The sequence below is a fragment of the Adiantum capillus-veneris genome, chromosome 10, assembly GCF_014529385.1.
Source record: "Adiantum capillus-veneris isolate H3 chromosome 10, ASM1452938v2, whole genome shotgun sequence".
NCBI classification, from domain to species: Eukaryota; Viridiplantae; Streptophyta; class Polypodiopsida; order Polypodiales; family Pteridaceae; genus Adiantum; species Adiantum capillus-veneris.
In genome coordinates, this window is record NC_140940.1 from 141938386 (window position 1) to 141955343 (window position 16958).

Genomic DNA, 16958 nt, shown 5'->3' on the forward strand with positions numbered 1-16958 from the left:
TGCCAATGTAAAACTCTTCTTGCTCGACATCACGTCACTGCAGTTGCTCTTTTCACCCACACACACATACATGGAGTGAAAGCTTGCGCTGTTAGTGCGATTAGAGTGTGACACATAAGATAGATACCATGTTTCCAATGTAAAACTCTTCTTACTCGACATCATATATCATCGCAGTTGCTCCTTCCACCCACACACAAACAAGAAGCAAGCAGGCCTATAAGGAGGCCTAAGATCTTGTTCCATCACCTTTCCTATGATTCTTTGTCCACCATTTGCACATTCTTCACCTGCCATTGTCTCTAAGGTATTGGGTCTAGTCAATCCAATAGAAAGTGTTCCATTTGTTCAAAGAAGTAGAGTAAAGCATTTAGACCCTTTCTCAATTATCCATAGTTGTCACTATTATGCATGCTAAGCAACGCTAATTGAAAAAGAGAAACAAGTGCTAACCAACTAAATTTTAGGAAAATTTTATGGATAGACATAGTCTAGCTCTATCATAATAAAAAGAGATCTAAAACAATGAAAAAATCACTATTAATAAATAAGAGACATATTTCTAGTCACAAGAGATGACTACAAGCCCCATTGAACATGCTTTTGAACTACAAACCATCTTTTTGTCCATGTCTACATAAATACAACTAGTGAATGATTAACCCTTGTTTAAAAATATATCATAGCTCAATTTCAATATCCATAATCATAAATTTCAAGTAAGAACCTATCATTCAAAAACTTACACCTCTCATACATTCATCTGTATATTAAATTCATAATCATTTACACATGTAAGCAATCTCTTGTGATCGTCAACATCCAAGTTCAAATCAAAATCTAATTAGAATAATATTTCTAGTTGCGAGAGATGACTACAAGCCCCATTAACCATGCTTTTGAACTACAAACCATCTTTTTGTCCATATCTACATAAATACAACTAGTGAGTGATTAACCCTTGTTTAAAAATATATCATAGCTCAATTTCAATATCCCTAATCATAAATTCCAAGTAAGAACCTATCATTCAAAAAATTGTACCTCTCATACGTTCATATGTAGAATAAATTCGTCATCATTTACACATGTAAGAAACCTCTTGCGATCGTCAACATCCAAGTTCCAATCAAAATCTAATTAGAATAAAGTATTTGTTTAATAGTCTCAAGCAACTTCAACTAGAATTACCTTTAATCAAAAAGTGCATGCATAAGCTGAGCATAAGGTTCCAAAGCTCCTATATCCATGCACTTAAGACTCAAGGTAATTCAAATAGACAAGGTACAAGACTAAAAAACAATCTCAATCATCCAAAAGACACTACTGAAAATTGGTGTTGGATGATCCTACAAGAGGTATATTACATTGTATTTATTGAAAGCCAACTCACTAGTCAAAAACTCAAAAACAGATGCAATGTTTCAAATATATTTTTATTTATTTCTCTATTATAGTGATTAAAAAAATATGCTAAGATCTATTTTTTATAAAGGATCAATCACTCACTAATTGAATTTATTAACACTAGAATGGTAACCTAACAGGACATAAAAGTGTCCTTTCAGGGTTTTGGGAAAAAATTCCAAAACCATAGTAGATCCACTCATTTTGAAAAATTCTTTCATGAGCTTATAGTTCAATAACTACTACATATGAAAAAAATGAGAAACTTGTAATTTTTCTCATCCCTTGGTCACTACAAGCCTCCAAAGTTGATGGACCAGTGCATTTTACCCAAAACAGCAATTTCTTACGGTTGATTGCATATAAATAAGACTAGGGATTTTTGTAGGAGATGAGATAAAATGTCCCATCAACTTCAATGGGTGGGTGACCAAAACATATGGTTTCTTTTACCTCACTAATTTTTTTTTTGTCAAAAAAATAGGTACAAAAAAGTTGCATTTTTGCCATTCTGAGGACCTATCATCAAAGTTTTTATAGTGACGCTCAATAAAAATACTATATACATGTTTTCTTAGTTTCCTTTGGGCCTTTGAATTCAAAAGGAGCCATGGAGCATGTCAAAATGATAATGGATCTCTTACAATTGGAACCTTGGGGGCAATGATAAAGTGCTAAATACAGCAAACATGTAAAAACTGGGTTTAGCATTATGACCTCTAGAAACCCATAAAAACTACTCAATATCTAGCCAAGTTTGTAGTCTGTGATTAGATATGGTTACTACCTACAAAATACACACAATTGGCCTAAGAAAATAGCAATATTGAGAAAGTTATACTTGCTACTCTAAAATGTATCGTATTCTTCGGCAATCAAAAAACTCAACCATCATCATATACTATGCTATATAGCATATTAGGTCCCCCAAAACTCAAGGAAGATTAGCTTTATGTTGTACATTACACTTACACAATCAAAATTGAATTTGGATATCAAGAAAGCAACCAAAAAAATCATAAAAGTGCTAATTTTGGCCAAAAAACAGGATTATGCAATTCTTATAAATTGGTCATAACTTTCAATTTTAACACTTAGCTCTCCCTACAAGCATCAAAACATGTTGACAACTATGAAGGCCTAACCTTTAGCCATCTAAACCTCACAAACACGAAGTTTAGAGTGGTATAGTTGCAAAAATTTGAAAAAAGGCAAAAAACAGGACCCGTTTTTTTACATAGTTTAGGTTCAGAAATGTTGTGCAAGAGTAAGGTTAATGGTGAGATCGATACTCAAAAAAAAATGCTAAGTTTTTTTCAGCTCATAAGGCAACTTTGTGGATATATATAGCACCTGGAAATTCATTTTCATACTCTTCAAATAATTCAAGCAAAATGGTCACTTAACAGGACACAAAAGTGTCCAAGGACATAAAAGTGTCATGTTACCATTCTAGTGTTAAGCCATTAAAAAAAGGACCGAAGTTATTTTCATAACCGCATTCATCAAATCCACAAACCCAAACATCTATTTTCGATAGTATTCTATTACAATATATCATGAAACAAACGAGAATTTCAATTTAAAGTTTTAGCATGCATGCTATATTTAGTAAATGGTTCTTAATGGTACAACATAATCAAATATTTGTTTTTTAAAACAATATTTGCTTACAAGTAATGTTTTATTGCATTCCATATAGAAAGATAAGAAGGCAAACAAAAACTTCATAAAACTAATCAAAAATAATCTTCGTAGAGGAAATTTTGTAAAACGATTGGACTAGCTAAAACAAAACAAAAAATCATTGTGCTTAAAACATAAAGGCTAGTGCAAAATACATCATAACACAATAAGATTACTTGTATAAACTTCATCCACTTCATCGAACTTTGTTGTGGACACCGATAGCATGAAATATCACAATGAATAGTAGAAATGAGACACACACAAAATGAATCTCTCTCTCTCTCTCTCTCTCTCTCTCTCTCTCTCACACACACACACACACACACACACAAAGAAGTGAAAGCCTGCATTATTAATGATTAGTGTGTGACACATAAGGTAGATACTATGTTGCAAATGTAAAACTCTTCTTGCTCGACATCACATGTCGTTGCAATTTCTCTTTTCACCCACACACACACAAACATGGAGTGAAAGCCTACGCTGTTAATTAGCGTGTGACACATAAGGTAGATACCATGTTTCCAATGTAAAACTCTTCTTGCTCAACATCATATATCATCGCAGTTGCTCCTTCCACCCACACACAAACAAGAAGCAAGCAGGCCTATAAGGAGGCCTAAGCTCTTGTTCCATCACCTTTCCTAGGATTCTTTGTCCACCATTTGTGCATTCTTCACCTGCCATTGTCTCTGAGGTATTGGATCTAGTCAATCCAATAGAAAGTGTTCCATTTGTTCAAACAAGTAGAGTAGCGCATTTAGCCCCTTTCCCAATTATCCATAGTTTCCACTATTATGCATGTCAAGCAACGAAAATTGAAAAAGAGAAACAAGTGCTAACCAACTAAATTTTAGAAAAACTTTATGGATAGACAAAGTCTAGCTCTATCATAATAAAAAGAAATCTAAAACAATAAGACATCTAAAACAATGAAATAATCGCTATAATAAATAAAAGACATATTTCGAGAGATGAGCACAAGCCCCATTAAACATGCTTTTGAACTACAAAACCACCTTTTTGTCCATGTCTACATAAATACAACTAGTGAGTGATTAACCCTTGTTTAAAAATATATCATAGCTCAATTTTAATATCGCTAATCATAAATTCCAAGTAAGAACCTATCATTCAAAAAATTGCACCTCTTATACATTCATGTGTAGAATAAATTCATCATCATTTACACATGTAAGCAACCTCTTGTGATCGTCAACATCCAAATTCTAATAAAAATGTAATTAGAATAAAGTATTTGTTTAATAGTCTTATGCAACTTCAGCTAGAATTATCTTTAATCAAAAAGTGCATGTGTAAGCTGAGCATAAGCTTCCAAAGCTCCTATATCCATGCGCTTAAGTCTCAAGGTAATTCAAATAGAGAAGGTACAAGACTAAAAAACAATCTCAATCATCCAAAAAGACACTGCTGAAAATTGGTGCTGGATGATCCTACAAGAGGTATATTACATTGTGTCTATTGAAAGCCAACTCACTAGTCGAAAACTCAAAAATAGATGCAATGTTTTGAAATATAAATACATTTTTTTATTTAATTCTCTATTGTAGTGATAAAAAAATGTGCTAAAATCTATTTTTTATGAAGGATTAATCACTCACTAATTGAATTTATTAAGCCATTAACAAAAGGATCAAAATTATTTTTATATACGCATTCATCAAATCCACAAACCCAAATATTTATTTTCAATAGTATTCGATTAAAATATATCATAAAACAAACGAGAATTTCAATTTAAAATTTTTGCATGCATACTAAAGTTAGTAAATGGTTCAAAATAGTGCAATCTATTCAAATATATTTTTTTAAAAAATAATTTTCTTGCAAGGGATATTTTATTGCGACCCATATAGGAAGATAACAAGAAAAAAAAACTTCATATAATTAATAATCAACATATATTCATAGAGGAAATTTTTTAAACGGTTGGACTAACTAAAATAGAAAATTTTCAATTTGATTATGCTTAAAACATAAAGCCTAGTGAAAAATGAATTATAACACAATATGATTACTTAAATAAACTTCATCAAACTTTGTTGTCAACAGCCATAACATGAAATATCACAATGAATAGTAGAAATGAGACACACGCACACGATGAATCTCTCTCTCTCTCTCTCTCTCTCTCCTCTCTCTCTCTCTCTCTCTCTCTCTCTCCACACACACATACACATGCACGTACACACGGAGTCAAAGCCTGCACTATCAGTGGTGATTAGTGTGTGACACATAGGGTAGATACCATGTTGTCAATGTAAAACTCTTCTTCCTCGGCACCACATGTCACCGTAGTTTCTCTTTTCACCCATCCACACACACACACACACACACACACATGGAGTGAAAGCCTGCACTATCAGTGAGATTAGCATGTGACACATAGGATAGATACCATGTTCCAATGTAAAACTCTTCTTGCGCGACATCATATGACATCCCAATTGCTCCTTCCACCCACACACAAAGAAGAAGCAAGCAGGCCTATAAGAACGCTTAAGCTCTCGGTCCATCACCTTACCCATGATTCTTTGTCCACCATTTTCGCATTCTTCATCTAGCAGTTTCTCTGAGGTATTGGGTCTAGACAATCCAGTAGCAAGTCTTCCATTTGTTCAAACAAGTAGAGTAGAGCATTTAGACCCTTCCCCAATTATCCATAGCTTCCACTATTATGCATGTCAAGCAACGCAAATTGAAAAACAGAAACAAGTGCTAACCAACTAAATTTTATAAAAACTTTATGGATAGACACAGTCTAGCTCTATCATAATAAATAGAGATCTAAAACAATGAAAAAGTCACTATGATAAATAAAAGACATATTTCTAGTCACAAGAGATGAGTACAAGCCCCATTAAACATGCTTTTGAACTACCAACCACCTTTTTGTCCATGTCTACATAAATACAACTAGTGAGTGATTAACCCTTGTTTAAAAATATATCATAGCTCAATTTTAATATCGCTAGTCATAAATTCCAAGTAAGAACCTATCATTCAAAAAATTGCACCTCTCATACATTCATGTGTAGAATAAATTCATCATCATTTACACATGTAAGCAACCTCTTGTGATCGTCAACATCCAAGTTCCAATCAAAATCTAATTAGAATAAAGTATTTGTTTAATAGTCTCAAGCAACTTCAACTAGAATTACCTTTAATCAAAAAGTGCATGTGTAAGTTGAGTATAAGCTTCCAAAGCTCCTATATCCATGCGCTTAAGACTCAAGGTAATTCAAATAGAGAAGGTACAAGACTAAAAAACAATCTCAATCATCCAAAAGGACTGCTGAAAATTGGTGTTGGATGATTCTACAAAAGGTATATTACATTGTGTTTATTGAAAGCCAACTCATTAGTCAAAAACTCAAAAATAGATTCAATCCTTCAAAATATAAATACATTTTTTTTATTTAATTCTCTATTGTAGTGATAAAAAAAATGTGCTAAGATCTATTTTTTATAAAGGATTAATCACTCACTAATTGAATTTATTAATCCATTAACGAAAGGGTCGAAGTTATTTTCATATACGCATTCATCAAATCCACAAACCCAAACATCTATTTTCAATAGTATTCGATTACAATATATCATGATACAAACGAGAATTTCAATTTAAAATTTTAGCATGCATGCTAAAGTTAGTAAATGGTTCTTAATGGTGCAACATATTCAAATATTTGTTTTTTAAAACAATATTTGCTTACAAGAGATGTTTTATTACAACAAATATAGAAAGATAAGAAGGTAAACAAAAACCTCATAAAATTAATAATCAAAATTTCTTTGTGGAGGAAATGTTGTAAAACGATTGGACTACCTTTTTTTTTTTTTTATCAGTGTGCAAAATATACAGGCTAGTGAAAAATAAATTATAACACAATAAGATCACTTGAATAAACTTTATCCAATTCATCAAACTTTGTTGTGGACACCGATAACATGAAATATCACAATGAATAGTAGAAATGAGACACGCACACAATGAATCTCTCTCTTTCTCTCTCTCTCTCTCTCTCTCTCTCTCTCTCTCTCTCTCACACACACACACACACACACACACACACACACTCACACACACACACACACACACACACACACACACACACACACACGAAGTGAAAGCGTGCACTATCAATGATTAGTGTGTGACACATAGGGTAGATACCATGTTGCCAATGTAAAACTCTTCTTGCTCGACATCACATGTCACTGCAATTTCTCTTTTCATCCACACACACACACACACACACACACACACATGGAGTGAAAGCCTGCACTGTCAATGCGATTATCGTGTGACACATAGGGTAGATACCAGGTTTCCAATGTAAAAATCTTCTTGCTCGACATCATATATCATCGCAATTGCTCCTTCCACCCACACACAAACAAGAAGCAAGCAGGCTTATAAAGAGGACTAAGCTCTTGTTCCATCACCTTACCCATGATTCTTTGTCCACCATTTGCGCATTCTTCACCTGGCATTGTCTCTGAGGTATTGGGTCTAGTCAATCCAATAGCAAGTGTTCCATTTGTTCAAACAAGTAGAGTAGAGTATTTAGACCCTTTCCCAATTATCCATAGCTGCCATTATCATGCATGTTAAGCATCGCAAATTGAAAAATAGAAACAAGTGCTAACCAACTAAATTTTAGAAACACTTCATGGATAGACACATTCTAGCTCTATCATAATAAAAAGAGATCTAAAACAATTAAAAAACCACTATTAATAAATAAGAGACATATTTCTAATCGAGAGAGATGACTACAAGCCCCATTAAACATGCTTTTGAACTACAAACCATCTTTTTGTCCATGTTTACATAAATACGACTAGTGAGTGATTAACCCTTGTTGAAAAATATATCATAGCTCAGTTTCAATATCCCTAATCATAAAATCCAAGTAAGAACATATCATTCAAAAAATTGCACCTCTCATACGTTCATGTGTAGAATATTGTTCCTACAAGAGGTATATTACAATGTGTTTATTGAAAGCCAACTCACTAGTCAAAAACTCAAAAATAGATGCAATGTTTCAAAATAAATATATTTTTTTATTTAATTCTTTATTGTAGTGATTAAAAAAAAGTGCTAAGATATATTTTTTAAAAAGGATTAATCACTCACTAATTGAATGTATTAAGCCATTAACAAAAGGACCGAAGTTATTTTCATACATGCATTCATCAATCCACAAACCCAAACATCTATTTTCAATAGTATTTGATTAAAATATATCATGAAACAAACAAGAATTTCAATTTAAAAATTTTGCATGCATGCTAAAGTTAGTAAATGGTTCAAAATAGTGCAACCTATTCAAATATATAATTTTTTGAACAATATTTTCTTACAAGGGATGTTTTATTACAACCCTCATAGGAAGATAAGAAGAAAAACAAAAACTTCATAAAATTAATAATCAACATATATTCATAGAGGAATTGATAATCGACATATATGCGACAACATGAGATTGAAAGAGACTTAAGAGAATCTAAGCAGTTTAGATCCAACAATATCAAGCTCATTGGTAAATGATGTTTGAAGTCCCCTAGACTAGACCTACGGCATCAAAAATTCTCTCTCCTCTTTCTCTCTCTCTTAAGCATGCATTTAATTATTTATTTCCTATTAACAAAAATGTTGTAATGATTTTAGAAAGAGGAATGTGTATGCATACGTGCAGTGTAATTGTATTGACTTAGATGTGCAAGTGTGTGTTTGTGTGTGTGTGAGAGAGAGAGGGGGGAGGGGGGGGTTTGAAAATTTAATTTCTAACATCGAGATGTAGTAGATCGGCTATCCCAATCCCATTTTAGAAAGGATTCTTAAGTTCAAAACTTATCAAAAACTATTTGAAGTACCTTGTACTATATCTAGGGCATCAAATTCTCTCTCTCTCTCTCTCTCTCTCTCTCTCTCTCTCTCTCTCTCTCTCTCTCTCTCTCTCTCTCTCTCTCTCACACACACACACACACACACACACACACACACGTGCAACTACATTGTCAAGAAGTATGTGTTGTAGCTACGTGCCTCTGACTGTGAGAGTTCATAAGAAGATCAAACAAATCGCATAACATTGGAAGCAAATGACACACATAAGATGAGACTCCAGCCATGAAAGACTCCCTCTAAAAAAATCCAAGATCAACTCACAACTCTTGTGCGTGTGGTGATTTGGAGCAGTCTCAATTCCCAATTGCATAGATACAATGCTTCTTTGCCTTGGGATAAACCCTATCTTCCTCCTTCAATTCTTCATCGAGGACATTTCATGGAAGCTTGGGAACTTCCATCGAGAAGCCCACACACCTTTTTGAATAGAGAAAAACCCTAATTTGGAACCCTCACATACTCGAATACAAAGTAGAAACAACATGGGGGTTTGCACTAGCACACCATAGAAGAAGCTTGTGTATTCCTCAAAGAGGATTAAAGTACTCATAATCCTCTTCTAACAAGCTGCCCCCTTGCTTAGAGTCACCCAACCATTAGTGATGTAGAATTTTTAGCCATATTTTGCAAAAAAGGTATTTTTTACCAATTTTTAGTCCAAAAATGACTCTTTTTTTACTATGAAAAGACCAAACAATATGGGAAAATTCCTAAAACCCCCTTGATCTCAGTTTACATGTTGAACCTCATTTTTTCATTTTCTTAACCTCTAATCACTTCAATGATGACTACACATGGGTTGTTATTTTTGGACGATGTTCATCCACATTGAATTTTCTAGGCGAAACGAGTATGCTATCTTGATGCGCTTGACAAATGTACATTTTTAAACCAAAGTAGGTATTTGTTACTGTGAGAAAACACACAATAGTACCACGGCCAGGGCCTCACCTCCTAGGTACAATTACCACAGGTAGAAATCCGTCTCCTAGCATAAATGCTTGTCGAAACTCTTCTAGGAATACCCCTTATGCATAAGCTAAGGTTGCTTCCACAACTACCATGTAGCTTTTAAACTTTTTCTTCTTCAATGTGTAACACATCTCCGCCACACGATTCCATTATAAGCTTATACAGGTTGGATACAAATCAACCCATCCCTTTTTGGGACGACCTTACCATTAAACTCCTTCCCAACTGTCTCTATTGTCGCGACGCCAAGCTCCTTCATAGGCTCCAAGAAATTTCTTGTAGATGCCCTGGTAACCGCCTTCTGTTTCAATATCCAATTTATAAGTCTTTAGTTCAAGACTCGATCAATAGTTCTTCGAGATCTCTTGGGATTGTCCCTTCCATCGCTAAAACTCTCTTCTCTTCTTCTTGTTCCTACTTTGAAACTGACTTATTTAGATTTTTGAACAGCTTTAGGATAAGCTGGGGCAAGATTGGCCCAGATTGGTGAAAGGAATTTTTATGAGCATCTACCCCTTTCCATGGGTCCCCCTTGGGAGCAGAGCTTTGCCTCGTGTATCATATCGCTTGTCATGATGGGCCAAGCCTGATATTGGGCATTTACATGCTTCTAGACCATTTGAAGCAATGCTTATGATGAATACTTCTCTTATACACGAACTTACCAAGAAGAATACATTCCAAAGGACCAAGGTAAAAAAGTGAACCTTTGATAAGCTGAAAATAATTTTGTACTCATAATTGGTTCTACCTAACGATTTGTGGTAGAAGCAAATGCTTGTAGTACTCAACCAACAAAGACATGACATTGCCTTCAAAAACATATGCCTAAATGAGGTATAAAGAAGGAATAGCATCAATGGAAGATTTGTTGCTAAGTGGGCAATGAATTTGTAGTTAAAATCGTTTTTGCAATTACCCAAAAGCATGTCCTAAATAACCAAATCTGATCAGGAAATGTGGTTATCCACTTTCCTAAGAGTATTAATTGTTGGTTGTCTTGAGAGAGATGGGGGCAATATTCAACAACAGAGCTGCATCTTTGACACATCCCATCACTGACTTTGCATTGTAGGGCCTTCTGTCCACACCGCACCCCTTGTTTGTTGGCCAATGGGTAAGTCCAAAGACATTTAAATCTATACTCCCACTGCCTGTAACTCTATTGGAGTTTCCATTTCCTATTCAGCTGCTTCTTCATGTGGTCTTCTAGTCCTCCCATATCCCTAGACTGTTTGAAGATTTATGAAGAAATGAACTGAAGGGTGTTGTGTCTAGTAGAGGTTTCGTTGGGTAGCTCTTGAGTTTTGACATCAAAATCTTTGGCACTGTTAGGTTTAATAACCATGTGTCCGACCGCCCATCACTAACTGCTATTAACCCTAAGTGTACAGCTATAGACTTGTGTGAGCCACTAACACTAAGTACAACGTGTATTCATGTGCCTTACTGCATAAAATAGAGAAGAAAGAAAGGGGGCACACAGTGTGTGACGGCTCTCCCCCTCCAACCGATGTGTGTGGCTATGGGGTGTGTGTGTGTGTGTGTGTGTGTGTGTGTGTGTGTGTGTGTGTGTGTGTGTGTGTGTGTGTGTGTGTGTGTGTGTGTGCGTGCACGCGCATATTATTCTTCCGCTTCTGTTGTGCTCCCGGCTCCTCTCCTTCATCTGGTATCAGAGCTTTGGCGACGCGCTTGCGATGGCTTTCCGATAAGACGGATCACAGAGCTCGGCTATGGCCGAGACGGAGGTGGATACAGCTCGACGGTGTCAGATCTCCGCTTAGGCAGGTATATTTAGCTTTTGTAGCAAGCCATTGTTGAATTTTGCAGAGAAAGAGCAAAAACAAGAAGTGTTGCAGCTCGTTTTTGTTGTTTTTGACTCTTGAAACAGTGTTTTTTTGCATATCTCCATTACACGGAGATCGATGGATTGATCTAGGAGTCTAGGTTGGGGTTTTGGCACATTCCGGACACGATGGTGATGTCCCTTTTTTGAAATTATGCTTTGATACCAATTATGAGTGTGTGAATGCGGCGCGGGTGAGAGAGAGAGAGAGAGAGAGAGAGAGAGAGAGAGAGAGAGAGAGAGAGAGAGAGAGAGAGAGCACAACACAGGGATGTGGGTGGAGCTCCCAAAGCTCACTATACAAGCGCAATGTGAAACTTAGTGAGAGCTCCTTATTCTTTGTATGTATCAAGAATAAGGAGATAAATGTGGGCGACCGCACACTGGCTAGCAGACACGAGCAAAGCGCGATGAGGCACACCGCCTTTACCTAGCAGGCACCACCTGGCTCTGGCTAGGTTAATGTTGAATGTTTCCAGCAGCTCAGCTTCTTGATTCTTGCCTGGAAGCACTTGTCTGCTCTCCTTCCAAGCTGTAAGCCATATTTAGAGGCAAAATAACCCATCCAAGGGAAATCAGACATAACATAGAAATAATTTGATTTGAAAAGAGGGTTCCCAAGAGCTTTCGAAAGTACTCCAACTTTTCCATAGTTTGCAAACGACAAAAGAACCATAAGGTTTGATTGGAAGGGAAAAGATTATGATATCTCTACACTCTAGATTGGACCGGGCTTTATAACTTTGGAGTCTGAATCCCTTTTGATAAACAGAGCCCAAAAATCAAAAGATCTTGAAGCAATAATAATCCATTTTGTTGCCATCCTTGTAGCTATCTAGTCCAGCTTCAAAATACCAAGTCTCCCTTTGACTTTTGGCAGTTAGCAAGTATCCTAGGGGACCTTGGGTACTTTATTATGATTTTCATCCCCCCCCCGCAAAGTATTCATGGCTAAAGAAGGAAATTTTTGCATTTTATATTTGGTTGGGGACCAACATGACAAAAAAAAGACCATTCCTGGAAGAATAAAATGATTAAGAACAGCATCTCTAGAAGCTAGAAGGGCTGTGACTTTTCCACCTCAACATCTTTTGTCTAAATTTTGCCAAGATCCACTCCTTCCTTTGATTGAGAGATACTTTGAAGCCCACTGGGATCCCAAGTAGCCTGAACACTTGTCCATCCATTATTGGGGCACAACCTGCATCAGTGATTAGTTGAGGCATAGATCCAGTTGAGATTTTATATCAAGATTTAGAGTGTTTTATAATTGACCTATTTTCCAAACAAAAAGTTTACAGGCACTCCCAAAAGGTTGATAAAGACTGAACATCATTTCTCATTGTGACATATTTGTGTCATATGCAAATTGTGGCTAGCAATTTTTAGTGTCATTTGGTATGGCAATACCTCTTAAGATTTTTCTTCTCACGGGATAGAGTATTAGCCATCCAATAGCATCAGAACAAATAGCATATAACAAGGGGGAGATAGGGTAGCCTTGCCTGATGTAGTTAGTCAAAGTGAAGGGTTCAATGAGACCTCCATTGATGGCAATCCTGGCTTTGGCATTACCAAACAAGATGTGGACAAATCTAATAAACTTCTTTTGAAAACTCATATCAGATAATGATTGAAAAATGAAGTCCCATTGTATCCTCTTATAAGCTTTGTCAAAATCTAATTTAAAGAAGAAAAAATCTTGACCACTCTCTTGAGCATATTCAATTGCTTCCCAAGTGGTGATGATGGAGTCCAATATGAATCTGTCTCTAATAAAGCTTTCTGTTCAAAAAGAATGATTTGATCCATTAAGGGACTAATTCTTGTAGCTAGAGAAAGGGCAAAGATATGATAGATTGAAGTCAGACATGTATTGATCCTTCAATTTCTTATGCCCTTCTCTCTCCTCTTATGAATGAGCTTAATCACTCCAGTATTTATGGAAGAAGACAAAGTACTGACTCTAAGGGCTTCCATCCATATAGACAAGAGATATGGGACTAGGAACTCATGGTACTGATAAAGAACTCACTGGGTATGCCATTAATGCCAGGTGATTTACCATCCTTAAAGGGAAAGAATAGTTTCTCTAAGTTCCCCCTGTGTGAGATAGCTGATTCAATACTTTGGCCACATGTTGGCATGTAGTTTTCCCCCTTATTCTGGCTATTTTAGCCCTGGCAAGAGTCTAGTCAGCCCCTCTTTGAGGGGGGTTGGAGAAAATATTCATATAACAATCTTTAACCACTTGAAGATTCTGAGAGTGTGTAGACACCATTGTACCATCATTATTCTTCAAAAAGGGGATAAAATTTTTACCTTTTTTTAAGCAAGGCAAACATGTTTTTATCAGGTCTATCTATCTTCCCAACCCAGTAGTCTCTTGTCCAGTGGGGATGGAAGCCCTAACAACAAGAACTTCTTGTTTCAACTTTTCTCTAAGCACTAGGAGGGGGAGGGCAATTGAGAGGAGTAATGGATTCCATATCCTCTATCTAGGCCCCTATCATCATACTTCTCTCTGCCCTAATTTCCCTATATTTATTTTTAAAAACTCCCATAATGTACTGAGTTTCCTTGACAGCTACATCCCAAGATTTAAAAGCAGAAGTAAGCTGACTGAAAGCCCTTTCAAATATAACTTTACTTTTCAATTTAAAAGCTTGTAAACCAAATAGAGTTTGATCCATGTGAGGCCAATGAGCTCTGAACATACATTCCTCCCCTTGTAGTTCTAAAATCACAGGCATACGATCTGACCAATGAAGGAAAGAGTCTTTGAAGCAGCTTACCCGTCAATGATCTTGCAACAAGTTTGAAGACATGTACGCTTTGTCAAGTCTAGCACCCTTGTAGCAATCACCATATTGTTTTTTTGACCAAGTAGTTCCTGTATCGATAAAATTATCCATAAGGCATAATGAATTGACTAGGTTGAACCAGGAGTCCTTCTCTGAACTATTAACAATTTTACGTTTTTGAAACCATCTATCACTGATGTCTTCAACCATGTTAAAATCACCCAACAAAATGCAATGCTTGTGGAGGTTAGACAAATCTTGCCACAAGTCAGTCCTTTCAGAAGTGGAATTAGAGGCATAGATAGAAATGACAGTATAGTTAAAGGGACTTAACAATGAAATGGCAATCCAACTTCCATTAGCTACTTTGCTCACCTGAGAACACAATGCTTATAATGATGAGAGATAGAAATAGTTATGCCCCCTCTTACCATATGGATGTTCTCTACTGAACCAGGGGTAGTTACTTCCCAATCTCAAAAGGTTATTCATCATCTGATGGATAGTAGTTTTGATCTCCTATAAGCAACAAAAGTCAGCTTGAAAAGTAGATCCCAACATACAGGTTTTAATAATTTGAGCTCTGATGGGATTAGTTAGGGCTTTACAGTTCAAGTAAAGCCCTTCAAACTTGGGCACTTCAATTTTAACTATTTTTTAAGGGTTTCGCAAGGGACACTAAGACTATATTTGGATCATTTTGAGTTTTCCTTTTTCCTTTTTGGTTTACTAAATTTAGGCATTGGGAGACTTCCTTCTTCTGCTTGTGTCATAAAGATGTCTATTGATTGGTCAGGGAATGTAGCAGACTCATTCTTGAAAGCTTGATCATGATCCTCAAGCTGTTTTGCAAATTGTTCATCCTCATTATCTTCTTGCCTAAAAATAGTTTCTTATAAGTTAGAAATAGTTTCTCCTTCATCTTCAGAAGAAAAAGAGGAGGACATTCCTCTTGATTTGTCAACTGGGTTATCATGGGGTCTAGGTGTCTCAGCACCAGCTTTAAGGTGTTCCTCTTGGATGGGGTACTATCAATCAACGAGCGGGCAACGAGCTATTAAATGAGAGCAAGGGTAAGAAGTCAAGTAAGATCCCAAGGTTTTATACTGATCATAATCGTTGCATGGCTATGATGTATCAGAATGACTTGGTTAGTAAAAAGGCTAGCTAACCTGGCTAATAGAATACAAGTGAGCTACCTATTTGAATTCATCAATCCTCAACCATTGACAACCATCATTTAGAAATTTTTAGTATTGCTTTTTGAATGGTTACCAAATATGTTACTCAAAACTCATGGTAAGAATTACTAGACCATTATAGAAGAAAAAACACAAACAAGAAATGCCATGACAAAAGAAAATAGAACAAGCTATGCTTTGTTATCGGCATCCATTATTGATAAAAGAACGACAGAACTTGTTTGGATAGAGATGGGACGAAGAAGAAGAGAATTTTAACGTCGTAGGAAACTATTACGAGAACGAGAGAGAGAGAGAGAGAGAGAGAGAGAGAGAGAGAGAGAGAGAGAGAGAGAGAGAGAGAGAGAGAGAGAGAGAGAGAGAGAGAGAGAGAGTTTCTAGGATCCCTTAGAATTAGAACCTTATTTATTTCCCTTTTAAGTTGTAGATGTGACAAGTTTTTTGAATATCTCATCCCAATAATCCTATTAATTGCCTTGCATATCAAAGATGTTTGTTTTGAGATAGCAAGAGGGACCATATGTATTTATCTTTCCATTCTACCATTTCATCAGACCCTCTATTGCCTTACCATAGCCAGAGAAGGCCTAGTTCAGCCATAAAACAAAGCTTTCTCCTCACAACTCAAGGCAAGCCATACATCAAAGACCAAAGTAGCCTTAGCCACTCAAGCGACTCAATCAAGACTTGCATAGCACTGCAAAGGGCTCACAATAATTTTTTTGGTGACATGTACTTGAGTTTTATAAAGTTCTTTAAAATCCACTGTGTAAACAACGTTTTGGTGAGTAAGCACCAAAATATGACAAGGGATCTAGCTACATCTTTAGTATTGCATTCCGAGTGTGCTTGTCTGAATGCATCGAGAAATGGCCTCTAGCAAAGCAGCCTTGAAAAAAAGTTCATTGCAAGATCCACATGGAGAAATCTTTATCTTTGTCTTACTAAAATGCTCCATACTTAAACTTCAAACTAGGTCTATAAACCTATGTGATAGAGACATCCCACACAATAATAGTAATTTTTGTTGAATTTACGGCTTGTTGGGCAGATTTAGGTCAATGTTTGTGAGTTCTTAAGGGTTCATGAATGTC

General features: G+C 36.0%; 1 protein-coding gene across 6 annotated transcripts in view; it reads right to left on the reverse strand.

Annotated features, from left to right (window-relative positions):
• Nucleotides 1-3787: 3787 nt before the first annotated feature.
• LOC147449761 (uncharacterized) overlaps nucleotides 3788-16958 on the reverse strand; it is a 34515-nt gene continuing 21344 nt past the window's right edge. The window contains exons 3-4 of one of the 6 annotated variants that reach the window (XR_015189472.1): nucleotides 14654-14751; nucleotides 3788-3802 (exon numbers count right to left, since the gene is read on the reverse strand). The gene's annotated coding sequence lies outside the window, so the exon portion shown is untranslated. The other 5 variants (XR_015189470.1, XR_015189469.1, XR_015189471.1 and 2 more) reach the window with 5 other exon arrangements.